This window comes from Abrus precatorius, unplaced genomic scaffold (genome assembly GCF_003935025.1).
Source record: "Abrus precatorius isolate BTA unplaced genomic scaffold, Abrus_2018 Scaffold1, whole genome shotgun sequence".
NCBI lineage: Eukaryota > Viridiplantae > Streptophyta > Magnoliopsida > Fabales > Fabaceae > Abrus > Abrus precatorius.
This window is the reverse complement of record NW_020874291.1, coordinates 6,778,290-6,784,598: the sequence shown is the minus strand read 5'-3', so window position 1 is coordinate 6,784,598 and position 6,309 is coordinate 6,778,290. Positions and strand designations below refer to the sequence as shown.

At 39.9% G+C, this 6,309-nt stretch overlaps 1 non-coding gene across 1 annotated transcript; it reads left to right on the top strand.

The window, feature by feature from the left end:
• Positions 1 to 1,432: 1,432 nt before the first annotated feature.
• On the top strand, positions 1,433 to 1,539 carry LOC113861713. Its single transcript, XR_003504309.1, has one exon. It is a non-coding gene; the product is annotated as a small nucleolar RNA R71 (small nucleolar RNA).
• Positions 1,540 to 6,309: the final 4,770 nt, after the last annotated feature.

Sequence of the window (6,309 nt, the reverse complement as noted above, 5' to 3'; positions counted from 1 at the left end):
TAATGGCATCAAATTAATGCTTGCCCCCAAGTCACACAATGCTTTTCCCACAGTACAATTTCCTATTTCACAAGGTATGCTAAAGGATCCTGGGTCTTTTAATTTTTGAGGAAGTTTTCTTCTAAGAATAACACTGCACTCCTCTGTCAAGGGTACAGTCTTATCATGTTCTAACTTCCTTTTCTTGGAGAGTAGTTCCTTCATGAATTTGGCATAAGATGGCATTTGCTCCAAAGCTTCAGCAAATGGGATGTTAATTTGCAGCTTTTTGAACACGTTTAGAAACCTCTCAAACTACTCCTCTTGCTTAGGATTTTGCACTCTTTGAGGATAAGGCAGTCTCTTATATTTTTCTGGATCAATTGGCTTGTAAGTGTCCTTAAATAATTGCTTCTTTGTCTTTCTTTCAGGACTTTTATGAACTTCTTCATTCTTTTCTGAATGTTCTCTCTTTAGTAGCTTGAATTTCCCTTGCTGCAATTCTTCTTTTAAATCTCTTTCCTCTGCTGCATTTTCTACTTGCTTTTCTGCTGCAACATTATTTAGTTTCTTTTCAGCTGGTTTTGGACTGGCTACAACAACTCCACTTCTTGTAACTATAGCTTGACATTGTTCCTTTGGATTCACCACTGTGTTGCTTGGAAATCTTCCTTCATCTCTGCTTGTTAATTGTTCAGCCAGCTGTCCAATTTGAGTTTCTAACTTCTTCATAGAAGCTTCTTGATTCTTGATGTTGGATTGAGTGACTTTCATGAATTGTAACATTGTTTCCTCAATCTCGTTCATTCTTTCACTCATTGGTCTAGCTGAATGTTGACTCCTTTGAGGTTGAGTAGAAGAATTTCCTTGAAAGTATTGCTATTGTTGGTGATTTCCTGCATTTGAAAATGGAAGAGATGTATTAGTGCTTTTCATTGCAGAATTCTGAGGATTCCAATTATAAAATTGTTGATTCCTATTATTAGAATACTGAAATCCAGGAGGAAATGATTGTTAAGGATAAGATTGTTGCTGTCTTTGATAATTCCCCATATAATTGACTTGCTCTTGTGGTTCAGGTGTAGGTACATCACATGCACCATTAGGATGATTCTCTCCACAAAAATCGCATGTCAACTGACTTGTTACCACATTTCCAGTCTGCAAATTATTAATCTGTTGAGTCAAAGCTGCTATTTGATCAGAAAATAATTGGTTCTGCAGCTGATTCTGTGCAAGAAAAGTTTCCATCATCTTTGCTTCATATTCATTGCCTCTTCTTGTATTCCTCAAGTTGGGATTCTGATACATGGATGAAGCCATTATCTCAATGATTCTTTGGGCTTCTTCCAAGGATTTCATGCTCAAAGATCCTCATGCAGCTGCATCAATCATAATTCTAGTTGCTACATTCATTCCATTATAAAAAGTTTCCAGCTGCATCCATTCTGGAATACAATCATGTGGACATCTTCTCAGCAACTCTTTATATCTTTCCCATGCTTCATAAAGTGATTCTCCTTCCTGCTGCACAAAAGATGTTATTTCTCCTCTCAGCTTAGCAGCTTTTGAGGGAGGAAAATATTTTGTTAGAAATTTATTCACAAGTTCAGTCTATGTGGTGATACTTCCCTGAGGCTGTGCTTGTAACCAACATTTGGCTTTATCTCTTAAAGAAAATGGAAATAGCCTCAGTCTTATAGAATCTTCACTTACTTCATTCATCCTTATAGTATCACACAACTGCAGAAAATTAGAAATATGCAGATTAGGATCATCAGAAATTCCACCAGAAAATTGGTCCTGCTGCACTAGGTGAAGTAAGGCTGGTTTTATCTCAAAATGATTGGCTTGAATGATTGGTCTAACAATTGAAGAATTATAGCCTTACATATCTGGAATTGCATAATCTCCTAGTGTTCTCATTCTATGTTGTTCTGCCATTTCAACTTTTGGAGTTGGTTGTCTAAAAGGTGAATGTTTCCTATTTGCAAAAGGAGTGACTTGAAATTCTGGAGAATGTATCACCTCTAGATCACTGTCACTTCTTAAAGATCTCTCTACTCTAGTCTCTTTTCTTAATCTCCTACGAGTTCTATCAATGTCAGGATCAAAGACAAGAGTAGATTTATTTTTGTTTTTGCCACGCATATACAACTAAACACAGATATAGTATAATGAAAACAGAAAACTGCACATGTAATGTAATATTTGCAGAAAATTTAAAGAAACAAATGCTCAATCTAGTTATTTTCCTGTTACTAATGATATTGAAACAAATTATTCCCCGGCAATGGTGCCAAAAACTTGTTACTCTTACAACTGCTGTTGCACTGAAAGTAAACTGACTAGCAAGTGTACTAGTGTTGTTGTAGCAAGTTATAAAAAATCTTAGAATCAAATTGAGTTCCAAGTATCGTCCTCAGGGAATAAAGTTCTCAATTACCACTTCACAAGATCACAATTAGTTGAGCTTTACAAATTTTAGATGGATTTGGTATAAATGTATCAAAAATGAAATGAGAAAGTAAAACAAAACAGTTAGTACAAAAGTATATAGTAAATAGATGTAGAAAGAGTAGTTAGGAAATTGTTTCACCAAAACTTCAACATTGAATCAATAAAGTTCTGAACTTTTAAGCATTTAGATGGAATGACAATCAATTTCACGTTATATTAATCAAAGGACAATCCCTTGCCTGAATGAATCTAGCATCTAATCAAATCACTCTAATCCCTTAGATCTAATCCAATCAAATGCTGCATTAAGTTTGAGAAACCAAAAGATTGCAAGATTAAGATATCTTATCCCTAAGTAACCAATAACCTTGGCAATTAATTCAGATCTGAGAAATAAATTCAATTCCCATTGATAAAAGTTCCTCTATGATTAGTTGATCAAATTTCCATTCAATCACTACTTTAACAGCAGAATCAATCACTCAATCCAATCCAAAACTCAAAGTTTAGATCCAAAATCAATTCAACATTTCCATTTCAGATTCACAGTTTCTAACCACAAAGAGTTTAAGCAAACATTACAAAAAGAGAAGAGAAGAGAAGAGAAAAGAAGAAGAGAATGAACAAAGAAGAAACATCTTCAAGCCAATCTCCAATCTGATCCCTCAAGAAATGAAGCTTGGTGTTCGTCCTCAATCTCCCTCTCTAACTCTCTCAACAACAAAAACAAATAGAAAATAAAAAATGAACAAAAACTTATAAATTCTTGAGCTAACTGTCTTTTATAGAATTCCCGCTCTGCTGGCGTGATCACTTTTGCCAGCAATAGTAATCACGCAGAGGCTAATTCTTGCTTTCCACTTGTGCGTGATCACTTTTGCTGGTGATAGTAGCCACGCGCACTTCAAAGTGTTCACTTTTGTTGAAAATAGTAGCCACGCAGAAGCTTCCCTTACTAATGTCATGCGTGTGTTCACTTCTGCTAGAAATAGTGAACACGTAGAGGCTACCTTCTTGCACGTGTTCACTTTTGTGGATAATAGTGAACACGCGCAACAACTCTTCTTGGAGGACTCTCTGGAATGCTCACTTTTTCCAGAAAAAGTGATTATGCAGAAGCTCTTCTCATTGCAACCTCTCTGGAACGATCACTTTTGTCAGCAAAAGTGATTACGCAGAAGCTCTTCTTCATTTTATGGTTCTGGAGTGACCACTTTCACCAGCGAAAGTGATCACTCAGAGGCTGTTCTTCAATTATCAACTTCTTTCCTCCAATTTTTGCCACTTTTCTTCTATTTTTCCTTTGATCATCCAATCCTCAAGTACTTAGCTTAGAATTCCCTACAAAAGCATACTTGAAATGTCACTTTTTACATAGAAAATCAATGAATTTTAAAATATTTATTAAGGGTTTTCTGCTATTTCTAGCATGTTTTCTTTATTAATTGCACTAAAAACTATTGTAAAATACTAGTAAAATATGGATTCCTCACTAAGTAGGCACTAGAAAGGGACAAAGGTAAGCTAAGTAGGCACCAAAAGGCCACTAAGTTGCACTATGAAGGCACCAAGGTGTATCAAAAAGGCACTAAAATTGCATCAAGGAGCACCAATTGCACAATCAAAGCAGCAAGTAGGCACTAGTAGGGCACGAAGCTGCACTAAGTAGGTCCCAAAAAGGCACGAAGGTGCACCATGTAGGCACGAAAAAGGGAGGAAGGTGAACCAAATAGGCACATAAAGGGCACCAAGTTGCACTCATATGGCACAAAGGTTCACCAAGTAGGCACCGAGAAGACACCAAGGTGGACTAGGCAGCAAGGTGCACTGGGTACCAATGTGGACCAAGTAGGCACTAAAAGAACCAAGGTACCCCAACTAGGCACCAAAATGCACCGACTAGGCACCAAGGTTCACCAAGTTGCACCAAGTAGGCACTAAAGGGCACCTAGGTGCACCAATTAGGAACCAAAAGGGCACCATGGTGACCAAAGTAGGCACGAAAGTTTACCAAGTAAGCACCAAGGTATATCGAGTAGGCACAAGTGTGCACCAAGTTGCAGCAGATAGGCACCAAAAAGGAACCTAGGTTCACCAAGTAGGCACCAGAAGGGAACCTAAGTTCGCCAAGTAGGCACCAAAAAGGGACGAAGGTGAGCCAAGTAGACACCAAGTAGGCACCAAAAGGACACCAAGTTTCAACAAGATGGCACCAAAAAGGCACTAAGGTCCACCAAGTAGGCACTAAAAGAGCACTAAGGTGCACTAATTGCACCAGCAGAACAACAAGAAGGCACCAGAAAGGTAGGAAGCTACACAAAGTTGGCACCAAAATGGCACGAAGGTGCACTAAGTAGGCACCACAACGGCACCATGGTGCACCAAGTAAGGCTCAAAAGGGCACCTAGGTGCACCAAGTAGACACCAAAAAGGGACGAAAGTGAGCCTCGTAGGCACCAATAGGGCACCAAGAAGCACCAAAGTCCACTAAGTATGTACTAAAAGAGCATAAAGGTGCATCAATTAGGCACGAAGGTGCATCAAGTAGGAACCAAAAATGCACCACGGTCCCCAAGTAGGCATGAAGGTACATCAAATAGGCAGGAAAAGGGAATGAAGTTGCACCAAGAGGTACCAAAAGAGCTATGAAGGTGCACCAAGTAGGCACCAAAAAGGCACCAAGATGCACCAAGTAGGCAGCAAGTAAGCAACAAAAGAGCACCAAGGTGCACTAAGAGGCACCAAAAAAGCACTAAGCTGTACCACGTAGGTACAAAGGGACATTAAATAGGCACGACCAAAAGGCCACCAAGTTGCACCAAGAAGGCACCAAGGAGTACCAAGGAGCACCAAGTAGGTAACAAGGTGCACCAAGCCGAACTTAAAAGGGACTACGATGCTTGAAGTAGGCACAAAGGTGCACCAAGTAAGATCCAAAAGGGCACCATGGTGCCCTATTTAGGCACCAAAAGCTCACGAAGGTGCACCAAGTAGTTACTAAAAGGGCACCAAGGTGCACCAAGTTGACACCAAGTAGGCACCAAAATGGCACGAAGGTGCACCTAGTTGGCACTAAGGGGCACCAAGTAGGCACTAAGATAGCACCAAGGTGGTCTAAGTAGGGACCAAAATGGCCCTAAGGTGCACCAAGTAGGCACCAAGGTGCACTAAGAAGGAACCATAAAAACATGAAGTTGCACTAAACAGGCACCAAGGTGCACCAAGTAGGCATCAAAAGGGCACCATGCTGCACAAAGAGGCATCAAGAAGGCACGAAGGTGCACCATGTAGGCACTAAGGTGCACCAAGTAGGCACAAAGGTGCCCCAAGTAGGCAGCAAAAGACCACCGAGTTGCAACAAGTAGGTACCAAGGTGCACCAAGTATGCACCAAAAGACAATAAAGTTACACCAATTAGGAACCAAGGACCCCCGAGTAGGCATCAAAAGGGCACATGGGAGCACTAAGTAGGCACCAAAGTGCACTAACTAGGCACTAAGGTTCATCAAGTTGCACCAAGTAGGCACCAACAGGGCACCTAAGTGCACCAAGTAGAAACCAAAAGGGCATCAAGGTGCCCCAAGTTGGCACAAAAGTTCACCAAGTAGGCACCAAGGTACACCAAGTAAGCACTAAAATGGAACGAAGGTGAACCAAGTAGGCACCAAGTAGGCGCTAAAAGGCCACTAAGTTGTACAAAACCAAAAGGGCACTAAGTTTGAGTTTATCATCAGAGTAAATCCCATCATAAAATCTATAACAAATTTGAGTTTGTCCTTATACAATAGCTCTATTACTTTTTCCCAAAACAACATTAGAAACTTCTTATTTCGAAGTACTCCCATTTTGAAGGATTTCATCCTCGGGAAG